This window comes from Podarcis cretensis (genome assembly GCF_951804945.1).
Source record: "Podarcis cretensis genome assembly, chromosome: 9".
In the NCBI taxonomy this organism is placed as follows: Eukaryota; Metazoa; Chordata; class Lepidosauria; order Squamata; family Lacertidae; genus Podarcis; species Podarcis cretensis.
In genome coordinates, this window is record NC_137178.1 from 7,632,716 (window position 1) to 7,650,116 (window position 17,401).

The 17,401-nt window shown below is 40.5% G+C and overlaps 1 protein-coding gene across 3 annotated transcripts in view; it reads left to right on the forward strand.

The window, feature by feature from the left end:
• The window catches only part of CTNNA2 (catenin alpha 2), a 562,131-nt gene that overhangs the window by 145,927 nt on the left and 398,803 nt on the right, over window positions 1-17,401 (forward strand). The gene's annotated exons all lie outside the window — the stretch shown is intronic.

Sequence of the window (17,401 nt, forward strand, 5' to 3'; positions counted from 1 at the left end):
TTCGTTTGGACTTCTTTGTTCTTCAGGTACATGAGCTATTCCGTGAGCTTACTATGTATGGCCTTCAAAAATAAGCTTTGTATTTCCCTTGAAACATAAACATCATCCTTTTATTGCTTCAGCTGCTGTCTACATTTCTAAAATTGCTCTTGGTTCTTGCATGTATGTGTTAAAGCTATCAAACAGACCCGTATAATGTGAACTTTGCATTACAAAGATTTCAGATGCAGGTCAAAATAAATCTTCTAGAATAAAGAAATGAGAACAACTTTCTCTTTAAATAAGACAGGACTGGAACTTCTGATGACAGGGAAAATATTAGAAAGCAGCAGGCCATCCTGGAAAGTAGGCTTTTAAAGAACTGAATCATCAATTGCACTTTACAAAATGAGGTCTGGCAAGTATTTTAACTTTGGTTGTTTGCATCTCAGAAGCCCCAAAACTCCTGTCTGGATATATCTGCAGAGTAACTGTTGTTTTGTGTAGCAGCCAGAAATGTAATTTATTGGTCTGGAAGGATCATTTGTGCAGATTCCAAAACTTAGAAATCCATTATGTGAAATTTTGTATTTTCAATCTTTTTTAAAACTTATATACCTCTTTCCTTTTATCCTGCATTCAATATTTAACATATCACTACTTAAAGTGCACCTTAAAAGTTGAGATTAGATTATGGCAGTTACTGTACTTCATCTAGAGTAATGCATCTTCTGCTAGCTGCTTTATTCTAGGACACCAAAATGTAGAAGATGCATTTAATGATTTGTGTATATAGGTACTATGGGAACAAGTTCCATGCTACCTAAAAAAAGAAACACTTTAATGAGATACAGTGGGTTTAGCAGCTAGCCAATTTATTTTTATTTCACATAATTTGCATACTGCTTCAGTGTAAACCTCTAAGCAGTTTACAGAAAATATAAAATATACCTTGCAATTGTCATAAGAAGTTTTTTTAAAAGGGCAAAGTTAAAAATCACTTTTAAAAAATCAGAATATAAATAAAACCAGCAGTTCTCTCAAGCCATTAGAACAATCCAAGTCCCCTTCCCTTAAAATTATGACTTTGATTGCACTTGAAAACAAAGTGAGTTTTGACACATGTGTGCTGTTTTGCACCTGTGCTTTTTAGTATTCCTCTGACTAGGTGGCTGGTTTTGGCACAAGCTCAAAAGCTGATTACTTTAAATCCCTTATTTGGTCTCAGTGGAACCGTCCTAATTACTGTAATTGATTGAGTAGTTTGTGAGTTAGACAAGAAGCAGAAAGCAAGGATCACACATTTCCACTTGCTCTCCCCAGCTGGGCCAGGGGATGGTGAAATGGATGCATCCCATCATCCATGAAACGCTTTGTCAATCACTTGAGGTCAGGTCAAGGAAATTCAGAAGCACACTCTGCATTTCTTCCTTGAAGCACAGTTGTTGTTGTTGTTTAGTCATTTAGTTGTGTCCACCTCTTCGTGACCTCCTGGACCAGAGCACACCAGGCACTCCTGTCTTCCACTGCCTCCCGCAGTTTGGTCAAGCTCATGCTGGTAGCTTCGAGAACACTGTCCAACCATGTCGTCCTCTGTCGTCCCTTTCTCCTTGTGCCCTCCATCTTTCCCAACATCAGGGTCTTTTCCAGGGAGTCTTCTCTTCTCATGAGGTGGCCAAAGTATTGGAGCCTCAGCTTCAGGATCTGTCCTTCCAGTGAGCACTCAGGGCTGTTTTCCTTCAGAATGGAGAGGTTGGATCTTCTTGCAATCCATGGGACTCTCAAGAGTCTCCTCCAGCACCTTAATTCAAAAGCATCCATTCTTCAGCGATCAGCCTTCTTTATGGTCCAGCTCTCACTTCCATACATCACTCCTGGGAAAACCATAGCTTTAACTATACGGGCCTTTAAGCACAGTGCCAACTCGCAAACACTGCTTTGGGCAGATATTGGTTTCACGCAGGGGCTCTGATCAGGAGGCCCTGAGTGGACCTGATTTGAGTGGGCCTTGCACTCAGCGCTTAACTTGAATTTAGTGTCAACCTGCAATCTGCTTTCAGCAGGGATGAAGTCCACTCAGGAGTTCCTGACTCGAAGCGGTCCTAGCAGGGCTTGCATTTGGCACCAAATTTTAAAGGGAGCCAAATACAAGCTCTGCTTGCCAAGGAACAATTAGGAACATACTTTAAATATTCCAGTTCTCTTGCAGCTGCACCTTTATCTGCTCCACACCTGATATCATAGGTGGCTTCGGGGAACTGTCTCACAGGCCACATTTTGATAGCTGGTGAGCTTTGTGGGCTGGAGGTACCCTGTACCTGCCGTGAGGCAGGGGTGGGTTAAGCTGTGATCATCTAAAGGTTGTTGTGACTACAAGTCTTATCATCCCTGACCATTGGCCAAGTTGTTCAGGGCTGATGGGAGACAAAGTTCAACAGCATACAAAGAGGCACAGGTTCTCCAACCCTACTGAAAGGCCAACAACTCTGATTGCCTTTCAGTCACTTCCAGGAGGGTTTGGTTATCATGTTTCCCCCCACTTCAGGGGCTACCAAGACCTGTTTGTTTTTAAATTGTGAACAGTCCATTTCCAGACAAGCTGGTCATATGTAAGAACCTTGGAAGGTTAAGGGAAACATTAAGAATTTGGTGCCTGAGTTTGCTTCCCTTCTCTCCTCTACCCTCACCCCATATTTCATTTTCTGCCATGTATTTTTAGATTACAAGCCTGAGGGTAGGAACTGACTTGGTTTTTATTGATTCATAAGCTGCTGTGGGAGTTTTCCTGCTCAAGAGTAGGGTGTAAATGCCTTTAATGACTGAGTGAATAAAGTTGCAGTGCAAATTACAGAAGATAATAGAATATCCTGACTCTTGAAACTAGGAGAGTGAAGTATACCTAAAGGGTATGCACATTGATCATGTAAATGTGACCTTTACATAGTGTAAATGTAACCTTTTTTTTGTTGTTGTTCTGTGGGAGAAGAAAAAAATCAAGTGGCATTTCAAGAATGCACATTCACAAAAACAAAACCATGAATGCTTGAAACAAAGGAAGCTGATCATTTTTGATCAATTGATGGTGCCGCTCATAACAGGCAATGCAGGAAGCTTTCTGTTCACTAGTGAACCACATAACCTTCCTCTTCCTTAACCCCATAAAACTCTTCTTTTATATATATATTTGTAAACTTAATCCAGAATCCCGATTCTAACAGGAGACCAGCCAGATGCCTGCAGGAAATCAGCCAAGCTGCCTTTGGTCCTGGGTGGCGCTACGGGTTAAACCACAGATCCTAGGACTTGCCGATCAGAAGGTTGGCAGTTCGAATCTGCGCGAGGGGTGAGCTCCCGTTGCCCGGTCCCTGCTCCTGCCAACCTAGCAGTTCAAAAGCATGTCAAAATGCAGGTAGATAAATAGGTACCGCTCTGGCAGAAAGATAAATGGTGTTTCTGTGCGTTGCTCTGGTTCGCCAGAAGCGGATTAGTTATGCTGGCCACATGATCCGGAAGCTGTGCACCCGCTCCATTGGCCAATAAAGCGAGATGAGCACCGCAATCCCAGAGTCGTCCATGACTGGACCTAATGGTCAGGGGTCCCTTTACCTTTTCCCTGGCATTCAGAGATCAACTATCAACTACCTCTATAGCTGGAAGTTCCATTTATCCTAACTTACTTAGTTTGACAGGACGTAGAAAGGAGACTATTGCAATATGAACTCTTAGCATCATGATTAAAATAGGACAGCTGGATGGCAACTCTGAGCATGGAGGTGTCACATGGACGGCTGGATATCAAATGACTTCTGGCATAACTGATAAACAGATCTATTGTGTTTGCATTTTAAAATGCAAACTGAGGCATGAAAGTTAAAATAGTAAACACAGGGAAAAATCTAGTAAAGAAGCAACAACAACAGAAAATCATGGGAACCTCTTTGCTAATGTGATTCTAGAATTACTCAGTAAGAGAGGAAGCAACAGAATAAAAGCAACTGTTTTCAACAATGCTGTGTTGACAGTGCCAATGGCAAAGAAATGGATACAGGAACAAAGAGCGGGCGTAAGCCTGGAGGCAAAGCTGTGGTGATGCAGAAAAAGAACCCTTTTTGTTGCGTCCTTTTGCAAAGCACACTCGTGCCATATACTTTGGACATGAAAAATGCTCCCTGTGTTGAAATTGATGCACAAATGCACTATAATTGCCACTATAATTACAGAAGAAGAAGAAGAAGAAGAAGAAGAAGAAGAAGAAGAAGAAGAAGAAGAAGAAGAAGAAGAAGAAGAAGAAGAAGAAGAAGCAGCAGCAGCAGCAGCAGGAGGAAAACTGTCAGTCAACCGTTCTTGGAAAATACAGCTGGAAACAGGAGAGAACTCCTCAATAATTTAGGCCTCTTTGTGACCTGTGCTCACATTGACTTTCCTCCTTTTTTTAAAAAAAAACCTTTTGTATCCCCCCACCCAATATCAGCCTGACTGAACTGCTGTGCTTCTGTTGTTAGAGGGTGAAGATAAAGATATTGATAAATACAGTCAATGAAGGGTCAGCAAAGTCAAAATGCTTAAGCATTTTGCTTCCAGCTCCTTTTATTGTCAAAATCCCCCCAGTCTTTTGCTAGGAGGGACTCAGTTCTCCATAGCACAGAGAGGGGAGGGGAGGGGAGATGCAGACAGAAAAGGGGTAAATAGCCTTTGCCCCTCTATTCCTCCAGTGAAATTCTCAATTTCTGTTTTCTTTAAAAATAAAACAAATCAAAAATCTGATAATAGCTACTATGTTTTAATTTATCGCTTGTGTGTGTGTAACACTCCATGCCCTGTCTCTTTCACCGATTTAGCAATGGAAATTTGCTACCTGTTATATTTTTGTTGTTGTGTGATAGAGACATCTAGTGGGCATTGCATGGAACATTCCCCCAAGTTAAAAGTTAAAATTCATGAAATGCTCCGTGCAGTAGGTTTATTGTGGTAATTGTACTTCACATTTGAAGACGAATGCTTTCATGTATAGTTCATGATATGGCTAAGCCATTGTCTAAGGAATCAGTCCCTTTCTGGCAAATGACTCAGGCCATTCACTCAATAGGCTTAGTTAACATTCTGGCTAACTCCTTTAAAGCAAGACAGTGATAACTGAATATAAACAATTCTTAGGATACAGAGGAATGGAAAGAATTCACAGCCCTATTACTTTGTTAGAACTTTGAAACAGAGATAGGGGTGGGTGGTGTGTTATAATTATTATTTTCCTGGATTCATTTCCAGCCAGATCTTTCTCTGGAGGCGGAATAACCATTTTGGTTGCTTTTTTTTTTTTTGCACTACAGTTCCCATCAGACCCAGCCTGTGTTGGCAGCGGTCAGGGCTGTTTGGAGTTGTAGTCCACAACTTCTGGAGGGCATCCAAATGGATACCCCCAATCTAGGGAACCTTGCCCAACCCAGATGTGTAAGTTGCCCCAGTTGCTGCTGTGGCATTGCTGGGACTCCCAAATGCTGCCACCTCTCCCACCCTCAGTTTTTGACACTTACAGCAGAAAGGGGAAGATGGCTGTAGAAACTCTATGGCAGGAGCAGAGAGGTCTTGGATACAGTTGCATTCCAGTAATCAATCTTGCCACATCCCCAGCTTTTTAAACTGTGGAACCCACTCCCCCAGGAGGCAGTGATGGTCACTAACTTGTGCGGCTTTAAAAGAGGACTGGACAAATTCATGGAGGAAAAGGCTATCAGTGTATCGGGATTACAGATGTCTCTCTTAAGAACACAGCAAGCTGGCGGTTTAATTTCGCTTAGATTTATTAGTATTTACACAGTAGTTTCAGTCCAAGCTCACAGCTCAATCAACTGCCGAGGATGACGTTGAGCTCACTAAAGGGCGGGTCCTCCGCCAACAGGATATCCTCCATCGGCCGCCCCTCCTCCTGTTGGACTTATGCCAAGCATGGACCCTTCTACTTCGTCAAGTCCATGGGGACTTGGGGACAGTTTTGCCAATCCCCCTCTGGAGCTATCTCTAAAGGCTGCAGTTCCTCTGAACTAACCTACACTATCTTGGGATTTACAGCCGGCACTCCAGGACAGGAGACGTTTGCATCACTCTCAATATGGAAAGGAAAAAAGCCTCTGTTTTTCCCCAGCCTGCCACCCCTCCTCTTCGGAGTCCTCGCTGTGGCTCTGGGAAGCGACATTTTTTTTTTAAAAGAATATTTTTTTATTAACTGACCAATCACATCAAATCAAACCAAATTACATAAATTCCAAATTACACAGCCAAATTTTAAATTTTTGTTGGGGGTACCCATATTTCAAGTTCCGAAGGGGATCCAATCAACTTCTTGCTTCTTACTGCTGTTTTAATGTCCACAAATCTAACCTTATGATGTTCACAGTACTATCCAGTCCTTTCTTATTGTTTTTCCACATCTCTTGTTGTTATTTTCATATATTTTTCCTTTCTCTTTGTGACCTCTGATAGTTTCCGCAAGCTGGTTAGAACAGTTTGTAATCCCGCGTGGATATTATTTTTTTTAGCCAGTAGCCATATCCAGACGTTTTCCATATAACTTCACTTCCATACATCAAAACAGTCTTAGCGTCATTAATCTTCACCAATCTGCCTCCTTTCTCAAAACCTCTGAGGAGATTCACTAGGAATGCAGTCTGAAAACAAGTCCGTTCTTCCTCTCGGCTATAAATCCTTTGGCAAGATGGCGACTCCGAATTAATTGCTGCGCCATTCCCAAAAGCTCTTATTGCTTCTTGATCTCCATAAAGCGTACTTTTGGTTAAAGTTTATCTCCACACAGATCTTAATCATCCTGCTTGGGTCAGTTCAACCGACGGTTCTAATGAGGAGGGGTTCTTGTAAATCACATAGAAGGAAAGTAAAAAAGGTCCCCCCCCCCATTCAGTCCCGTTGTCAACATACCCAGCCTTTGGTGTATCTTCATCGTAAAATATTCCTGTTTCTCCAACCCGTCGTCTTCTTTCGCAGAGGTCACTTAAATTAGCAGACTTCACTCCCCTTCTTCACTTGAAATATGTGCATTTGCTTCTTGTGCATATGTGCATTTGCTGCTCTTGTGTTTTGGGTTGCTCAATCCCTTCCCCCCAGTTTCTGGGTTTTTTGGTTTTTTTTAATGGTCATTGATCTGAGATATATGGAAAGGGTACAGAGCCATCAGCGAGCCTTGTTTTTTCACTCTCTGACAGCTTCCTAATCTACACTAGCTTTTTGTGACAGCTGAATTAAAACCACGAATTGTTATTATTGGATCTCAGTGTTGCGACTCCAGTCATTACAGCGCCTTTCATTATCACAGAGAAATTGTCATCTTCAGAAATATTATGATCAGGAAAAGACTTCATCAAACAGTATATTACCTGCAGATCTGTCAGTGTTACAGCATGCAGCTACCTGAGATGGTATGTTGAGGGAAAATGGAACAAAACTATAGATATTTATACCAGCTTCAAGAACTACAATTGCCTATTACCAAACAAACAGTGTGTTGTCAGACTTGTCAATGTGAGGTGATTTAAAGGTCCATTTTTTTCTACATGTTTAAGGAACACTGTCTATTTCAAAATTTAACATCTGCAAATTAATGCCAAAGACACTGCATTTAAGTAAAAATGATTTGATTTCATGTTTATATGTCTTTTTCTATTGCTCATTCACTTACGCATTTTTTTGACTGACTGCATCCGCACATGGATGCAGCATTTCATGAAATCCTAAGTGCTGAGGCCAATTCAGCTTTTGGATCAATATTTTTTTTCCCCTACAGGCCTTGCTTACTACATTCTGTCTGTGCACATTCTATAAAGGATATTGTAATCTCCTCTGCCTTGTTATTGTTGCTATTTCAATTTATTAGTCCCTTTCTAAGCAACTTAGAGAGCTTTAAAAACCTAAAGTAAACCTTAGAACAACAAGAAGAAAAATGTAAGTACATTACAATGAAAACCATACCCAAAATACCCAGAGATCAGACCCCGTAAAACAGCATGGGTTAAAAAAAACAAACAACACCCTGCTGGCAGCAAAACATTTCAGTAAAGTTAACTATGGACCAAAGTTAATCAAGGCATGGCCTGTTGAATGCTTTTGGTAATTAAAGTAAAACTGGAAAGCCAAGGGAGCTGAAATTGCAAGGCTTTACATACAGTTGTAATCAAAATTATTCAACACCCCCCCCCCCATTGCAAGTCAGGCTTATTATCTAAATTTATAGACTTTCAGCTGTTTGCAATGAACAAATCAACAAAAACAATTGAAATAGCTCAGCACAACAATGCTTCAAGTGGTCTCCCCAAATTCAGCTGAATTGCAGCCTATGCAGGTTTTTCCAGTCTTATTATTATTCAACCCTCTAATAGAATAATAATAATAATAATTTATTATTATTTATACCCTGCCCATCTGGTTCAGTTTCCCCAGCCACCCTGGGCAGCTTCCAACAAAACACTAAAATACAATAACCTATTAAACATTAGAATCCTTCACAACAGCAGAAATACAACAGGTGTTGTCTCAAGCCCACCATATGCAACCAATCAAGGGCTTCTTTAGTCGCACCAGGTGTGCTTGAGCTGGAACACATGAAATACCTGAACTGGCTAGGGGTTTGCTGAATGTCAAATTTGGCTGCATGTTAGAAATACAGTGGACGCTCGAGTTGCGAATGTGATCCGTGCGGGATGCACATTTGCAACCCGCAGCGTTCGCAACCCGTGTCTGCACACGCACGGGTTGCGGTTTGGTGCTTCTGCGCATGCACAAAGCACGGTCTAGCACTTATGCGCATGCGCGACCGCCAAAACCTGGAAGTAACCTGTTCCAGTACTTACGGGTTTTGGCGGTCCGCAACCTGAAAAAACGCAACCTGAAGCGGCTGTAACCAGAGGTATCACTGTATGGCTAAATCAAGAGAATGATCCAAGAAGGTAAAAGAAGAGATTATCACCCTTCACAAACAAGGAGCAGGATACAAGAAAATAGTGAAGGCACTGAGTGTTCCCAGAGACACCGTTGGAAGCATAGTTCGCAAGTTCCAAGTGAAAGGAACAGCGGCTACACTACCTGGACAGGGCAGAAAAAGCAAACTATCTGCGGCAGCAAGCAGATGGGGAAAACCCTTGAGTGACTTCAAAGGAGTTACAGCAAGACTTGGTGGCAGCAGGCACTGAGATTTCAGTGAGCACAGTAAAGCACACTAAACACAGAAGGTTTCCATGCCAGAACTCCAAGACGTACACCACTACTGACCCACAAGCACAATAAAAGTCAGCTCCAGTATGCTCAAAATCATATAAAAAGCCACAGAAGTTTTGGGATTTTGTTCCATGGAGCGATGAAACCAAATGGGAGCTTTTTGACCCCATGGATCAGCGCTATGTCTGAAAGAAGCAGAATGCAGCATATGCTGAAAAGAACACTCTGCCTACAGTGAAGCATGGTGGTGGCTCAATGATGCTCTGGGGCTGCTTTGCATCCTCTGGCACTGGAAACTTGCAGTGTGCAGAAGGCAGGGTGGATTCATTGAAGTATCGGGAAATCCTGGGAGGAAGTGTCATGCCAAGGATACCTCCAATTCCACTAAGGCTTGGTTGCAGAAGTAGTCCTGGAAGGTTCTACAGTGGCTATCAAAGTCACCTGACTTGAACCCCATAGAAAATCTCTATTGCTGTCTGGCTGTGCATCCCGTTTGCAGCAGGTCATAGCAGCAAAAGGCTGTTCTACTAAGTACTAAAGATGCCATTACTATTTGACATTCTCATGCTTCCACACAGACAGCATAACATTTGGAAGCTGCTTGTTTTGTGGATCAGTCTGAGAGTCACTACAGTGGTACCTTGGTTTTCAAACGCCTTGGTATGCAAAAACTTGGAACCCAAACACTGCAAACCTGGAAGTCAGTGTTCTGGTTTGCAAACGTTTTTCGGAAGCTGAACATGCTCCGTTTTGAGTGTTACGCTTCTGATTTGAGTGCCACGCTTCAATTTTGAGTATTACACCGAGGTCTGTCTGTTTATGCTATTTATTTTGCGTTTTCGCAGCTCTTTCTTGTGTGTGTGACTGTGTGGATCCCAGTTCAGCTACTGATTGATTGTGTGACTGCAGTACATTGTTTATTGCTTTCATTTTATGGATCAACGGTCTCGTTAGATAGTAAAATTCATGTTAAATTGCTATTTAAGGGGTTGTTTTTAAAAGTCTGGAACGGCTTAATCCGTTTTGCATTACTTTCTATGGGAAAGCACGCTTTGGTTTTGGAACGCTTTGGTTTTGGAACGGACTTCCGGAACAGATTAAGTTTGAGAACCAAGGTATCACTGTATTCTTATATATTTATATTAAATATGTATACCACTCTTCATTTCAAGATCAGTTCATAAAAATACAAAGTAACACAAAATACATAAAAAAAACCAAAAACCTCTTCCACAAATTGTGGATGCTGCATATTTAAGCAGGTTTCAGGCGACTCCTCTCCCTCCACATGTGTGTAATGTTTCCATACCCTATTTTACTTTTAGATGCATGTGTGCCCATCTGGAATCTGAGATGGGGTAGCAGCTCTTGGCTGTGAGTTTCCATCAAGGGCCTCAGAGACAAATTCTGATGTGTTACTTTGCATGTGTTGTTGGCATCTGTTTGCCCTGGCGTCCAGTAAAGACAGTTTTGGAAGGACCCCCAAATTTTTATAATTGGTACCTGAATTAGGACTTTGAGCCACTTAAAAACTCAGCTCTTGTGTAATCTCATTGTTGAACCCTGAGGGGAAATGGAACACGCGTTTATCTTTGATCATGGAAATAAAATCATGTTGTTGTTTTGTTTTTTAAAAATTAATTTATGGTTTCCAATTATATACATTTCAATAGTTTTATAATCATTCTAACATTTCAAAACTCGACTTCCTTCCTCCTCTTTCTGTGGTTCTTTAGTTTTTTGTTTTAGTTTTTACATTTCCTGCATATTATAACTTATCCATTTATCCATCTACTTTAGATATATGCTCCTATTAAACTGAAGGTTATTACAATAATGCTGCCAATGTCCTTATCTGTTTACAGTTTGTTTGTAAATATTCAATACATCATTTCCATTGTTTTATAAAAAGTTTGTTATCTTGATTTCTTATTTCTGGTAAGTTTCGCCATTTCTGCATGTTCCATAACTTTTGTCTCTACAATGGTACCTCGGGTTACATACGCTTCCAGTTACAGACTCCACTAATCCAGAAATAGTACCTCGGGTTAAAAACTTTGCTTCAGGATGAAAACAGAAATAGCGCTCCGGCGGCGCGGCGGCAGTGGGAGGCCCCATTAGCTAATGTGGTGCTTCAGGTTAAGAACAGTTTCAGGTTAAGAACAGACCTCCGGAACGAATTAAGTATTTAATCCGAGGTACCACTGTATTCTTCTTTCATCGGAACTTCTTCTTTCCACTTTTGGACAAATAGCATTCTTGCCGCTGTAGTTGAATGCATGAATAAATTTCTATAGGTAGTTTTACCCCTATGATTCCCAAAAGGAAAGCTTCTGGGTTTTTAACAAATGTTATTTTAAACATCTTTTTCAATTCATTATATATCATTTCCGAGTAAGCTTTAACCTTACTATAAGACCACCACATATGATAAAAAATACATTCTTTCTCTTTTCATTTCCAACAATTGGCAATACATTTTTTCCAATTTACTCTGTGTTAGATACCATCTAGATAACATTTTCATATAGTTTTCTCTTAAATCTTAGCATGCTGTAAATTTTATATCCATATTCCACAATCGTTCTCATGCTTCCATATCTGTCTTTTAACCAATCTATTGCCCAATGTATCATTGAAGATTTTACTTGCTCATCCTTTGTCTCCCATTCCAATAATATCCTATACATTTTAGACAGCACTTTAACATTACATTCCAACAGATCTCTCTCCAATTGTGATGTTTGTTCCCCAAACCCTCGTATCCTATCTTTCTTAAATACTTCATTCAAATGATGATATTGTATCCATGTTGTTAGCTTTCCTGATAAATCCTTAAATTCTTTTAATTTATACTCTCCTCCCTCATGTTTTAATAAATTTCTATAAGTTGTCCAACTTTCGATCATTTTTTTTTCTTTACCACTATAGCTTCCAGTGGTGAGAGCCAAAGTGGTGTTTTGTCTCCAATAATTTTTTGTATTTATTCCATACTTTATGCAGGTTTCCCCCCCCTAATTATGGGATTTGTTAATCCTTTATGTACTTTCACTTTTTCATGCCACAAATAGGCGTGCCAACCAAAAATATTATCATGACCTTCTAAATTTAAAATATGTGGATTATTCAATGTCATCCATCCTTCAGCCAACAAAGACAAGATACTTCATAATATAATTTCATATCCGGCAGGAAGAAACCTCCTCTCTCTTTTGCATCTATCAATATTTGATATTTTATTATCAGTTTATTCCTTGCCACCAGATATATTTAGCAATATCTTTTTTGCTATACATTGAAACAATCTGTCTTGCTGATAACCGAAATTGATTGAAACAAAAATACCATTCTTGGTAATACAGTCATACCTCGGGATAAATACGCTTCAGGTTGAGCGCTTTCGGGTTGCGCTCCGCAGTGACCCAGAAGTAACGGAGCGCGTTACCTCCGGGTTTCGCTGCTCGCATATGCGCAGATGGTCAAAATGTCACACGCATGCACGGAAGCAGCAAAACGCAACCTGCGCACGCGCAGACGTGCTGTCACGTCTTACGTTCTGTTCAGGATGTGAACGGGGCTACGGAACGGATCCTGTTCGCATCCCGAGGTACCAGTGTACATTCATTTTTTATAGTTGACATTCTACCTAACAGTGAAAGTTTTATTCTGTTCCAAATTTGCAAATTTCTTTTAATGTTTTTAAATAATTATCTTTATACAGATTTATATTATTTACTGTTAGCCATACACCTAGATCAGTGGTAGCGAACCTATGGCATGCATGCCAGAGGCAGCACTCAGAGCTGTCTCTGTGGACACGCGTGCTGTCGCCCCAGCACTGAGTGAAATTGTGATCCCAGCCCCTGCGCTATCTTGAAATGGAGCTGGAGGAGGCTGCTGGAGGAGCGCTTGTGCCTGTGCACACTGCAAGTGTGTGTGTGTGTGTGTGTGTGTGTGGAGGGGGGCACTGTCTGGAAGAGAAGTGGCCGTGGCCGAGCAGAAGCCCAACCTTCTCGCCCTCTTGGCAGCCTGACAAGGACGGGTAGTTGAGATTTTGCACCACGCGTAATGTGAGGGGGTGTGAGAGGGTGGCTCGGTATGTGTGCATGTGAGAGGGAGGAAGGGAGTGTGCGAGTCCATGTGTTCGAAGTGGAGAGTTTGTAAGTCCCTTTCTTAAAATGATTGTGTTGTTGCCGCTGCTGCGTTCCTGCCTGCCAGCCACTCTCTGTGTGCGTGAGGCCAGCTGGGCATTGGCACCCAAAAAAAGCTCAATAACTCAGGGCAATCCTCCCCACATTATCTTAATTAGTAGTCCCCACAAACAGGGAGTGTGTTATGCCCGGAAAAATACGATAAATTGCGGTGTTGTCACTTTGTGATAGGTAAGTGGGTTTTGCATTGCAGTTTGGCACTCTGTCTCTAACGGTTCAGCACCACTGACCTAGATACTTGACCTTCCTTTGAATCTTTGTCCTGACACATCTTGTAATTTATTTTTGCTTTCATCATTCTTTTTTTTTTTTTAACCAAGAGTTTGGTTTTGTTTTTATTAATCTTAAGACTTGCTACACTCCCCTCCCCCTTTTTATCTCTTGTAATACTTTCAGAATTGACTCTACAGTGGTACCTTGGTTTGCGAACAGGCTGGTTTGCATACGTTTTGGATTACGTACAAACACATCAAACCCGGAAGTACGTATCCCGGTTTGTGAACTTTTTTTGGATGATAACCCATTTTTTCTTGGAATTACGAACAAATTATTTTTTGAGGCCCCATTGGCGAATGCTTGCCTTGGGTTACAACCTGTTTTGGTTTATGAACGGACCTCCGAAACGGATTATGGTTGTAAACCAAGGTACCATTGTATTGGTTCTTCTAGAGATATCACCATGTTGTCTGTGAATGCTTTTAGTTTATATTGTCTCTGTCTCACTCTTATACCTTTAATTTCTTGGTTACATCTTATTATTTGTGCCAATACTTCTAAAACTAATATAAACAACAATGGGCAATCTTGTCTTGTTCCTTAGATATTATTTACTATCAATTTCACCGACTGTTCAGTATATATTGCCCTGACTACTTTTATAAGTGTCTCCACTTTTACAAAAGTGTGTAAAATCATGTGTTGACCATCCCACTACAGACACATTTTCTTTTACTTTGTCATTGGCAGCTAGGAACCTCAGAACAATTAATCATAATCTGCATTACGTTGTCAAGCTTTGATTTATGACTTCAATGATTTTGATTAATTACAAATGTAAATGAACTGGAACATTTTACATTAGTCATTCACTAACTGATTGTCAGTAGCTATGGGAAGTTTAAGGCTGCCATTTTTATTACTTTTGAGTTACCAAAAGTAAGACCTTTATTTATTTATTTATTTATTTATGTTTGTATCAAAACTTATTTTTCCTGTTAAAATGAAACAAGGCTTTCTTTTTTTTTGTAAAGTGTTAGAAATGATTCTCACATGGGTCAAACTTGAATTCTGGAGTTTCATTTATAGGTCATTTTATCAGAATCAATTCAAATTGTCAAACAGGGAAATACTTTTTATTGAAGTGTGTGTGCGAGAGGGAAAGAAGGAGAAAGGGAGAGAGAGAACGAACGTGGTCAGCTCTAGTCAGAATTTCAGCTTAGCATGTCATGGGACAGAACTGCAAATAAAAAAAACATTTCCCCTCTACCCCTTTCATACTATATGATTTTGAACGACTGAATAGGGCTCATTGGGTGCAATAAATAAATAAATAAATAAATCCATGTGCATTTTTATTCTTCTAATTGACTAGGAGTTCTGGGCATGCACTAATTTCCCTTTTACGTTGCTTTCCAAATTCTGTGTAGGCAGTGCCAAGGTGGGGAGGGACTCGTCCTTTGTTATCAGGGGAAGCCATTATGCAGTCTTATTAGTCTATCTCTTCGTAGCACAATAGTTAAATATTTATATTAATGTAGGGGATTTTGCCAGCCTGTTCTGTTTCATGGCTTTCTTGGTCTTCCTACTTGGTTTTATTTCCTTCTTTTTTTGAAGTGCCTTTCGCTTAATGTTTGTGCTCTGGCTGCAGAGAAGAAGGCAACTTTCTGCTTCCACAGACAGATTCCTCTTATGCCAGTTCTTTTGCAGCCTGTTTTATTGAGCAGCTGGCAGTGTGGGTAAAGTGCCGCAAGACAGGAGCACAAAATGACACTATTTTTTTGCAGCTGCCATCTTGAACCATAAAGAGACTACTATGAGTTAGAAAACAACCCAAGGGTTACCTAAAGCCCCTTATCATTGGGGTAAGGATTCTTCAAAGGGGGGGGGGGGCGGGATGTGCCACCTGTGATTCGGTCTTGCTGCCTGCACTGGAAATCAAATTGCAGGTGGCTGCAGAAAGCATTAGTGTGGTGATAAAATGTCCTTAACGTAGTAATACCAGAAAATCAAGGAAATTGTATCCACCAAAATAAATATAGCTTCGAATTGGTGCAAAATGGATCACTTTGTGGCTTTACACTCCAAAAATGGAAGAACAAGTGTGATTAGGAGCTCACCGCTCAGGGTATAATCTATTTGTAAGAACCATTCAATTCAGTAATCGGCTTTTCTGAGCATTTTTTTCCCCTGGCTCAAAATCATTCAGGTTAATCCAATCTCTGCTTTGCTAGATGGTTTGAATGGAAATTTTCAATTCACCTCCTTCTCCTTCTCCAGAATCTGAGTAATTGCTCCCTGCAGTTGCCTTACCTTTTTCTGCATGGGAGATGCAAAGGTCATGGGTTGTTACATTAGAGGAAATAAGGGTCAAAAGATCACGTGGGGCAGTGACTGCTTCATGTCACTTTATAGGTAAGGAAAACAGTCTAAGAATATGAAGAGGGGTGGCATGAAATACTGGCGATATGAGAGGTGAATTCATCATCATCATTTTTTATTTGTATGCCGCCTTTCCACTGTTAAAAAAACAATGCTCAAGGCGGCTTACAGCATAACAAGATTTACATAATTACAAAAGTCATAAGCAATAAATAAACCACATCAAAAAAAATACACAACCAAATGGGAAACAATTTCCACATAAATCAAAATCTAAAACTAAGAAAACAGCATTAATATCACAGTTTAAAATGACATAGGTAAAAAATAGCATCAATTTAAACAAAAACAAAACAAAACAGAGCCCTCTCTGCCCAGCAGCAGCAGCAGCAGCAGCAGCAGTCCTTTATGGAGCCCATCAGTAACCTGTTCCAAACAAGCCACAATATGAAGACAACTTTAAACTATTTTTACAGTGGGGTTTTAAGATGCAAGAACAGAGAAGGATATAATTATAGAGTTGGAAGGGACTCCAAGGGTCATCTTGTTCAACCCTCTGCAATGCAGGGAACTCAACTAAAGCATCCATGACAGATGACCATCCAACTTCTGCTTAAAACCTTCCAATGAAGTTTGCAGTAATCAGGAGATTACCATAGCACGAAACTTTCTTTCTTTCTTTCTTTCTTTCTTTCTTTCTTTCTTTCTTTCTTTCTTTCTTTCTTTTTCTTGACACTGAACTGGGAGATCTGAGAGGAAAGGGTGGACATTTGCAATTTTGTGTAGACAAAAGTGATTTGGCGACAGATTGAATAAAGGGCAGAACATGAAAAGGACCTGAAGAACGAAGGCAAAGTTTCATATCTGATCAGTAGTGTGGGTGGGGATGTGAATGTAATGTGATCTGTTACTGTCACATAACTTAATAGTGGCATCATTTGCATGCAATATTGTCAGGAATCCTATGTCATAAACCTATTTTTGGTGCACAACTGCAGCCAGGCAGCATCTCTACTGCTTTGCTCCCTGCTTCAATGAAGTGGCAACAAGTCAGGATTTAGTATTTAACCATGGCTTCCTCTTATGTGCAAACCCCAGAACGATGCCAAATGTGTTCCAAACAAACCACAATATGAAGGCAACTTTAAACTATGCCATTATATTGTGGCTTATTTTGAAGCAATTGACCATGGTTTCCTGATTGGCATGTAACGGGAAACAGTGCTTAAGGAATGAACCCTGCCTTGTTTTGGTGTTTCAGCAGAGAGGAACAAAGCAGCCGCAAAGGGTTGGTATATATGTTTGACCTGCATATGCATATCCGGACTTACCGAATGCAGATGCAGCCAATGTTTGCTACATTTCAAAAGGACGATTTACGGGAAAATACACTT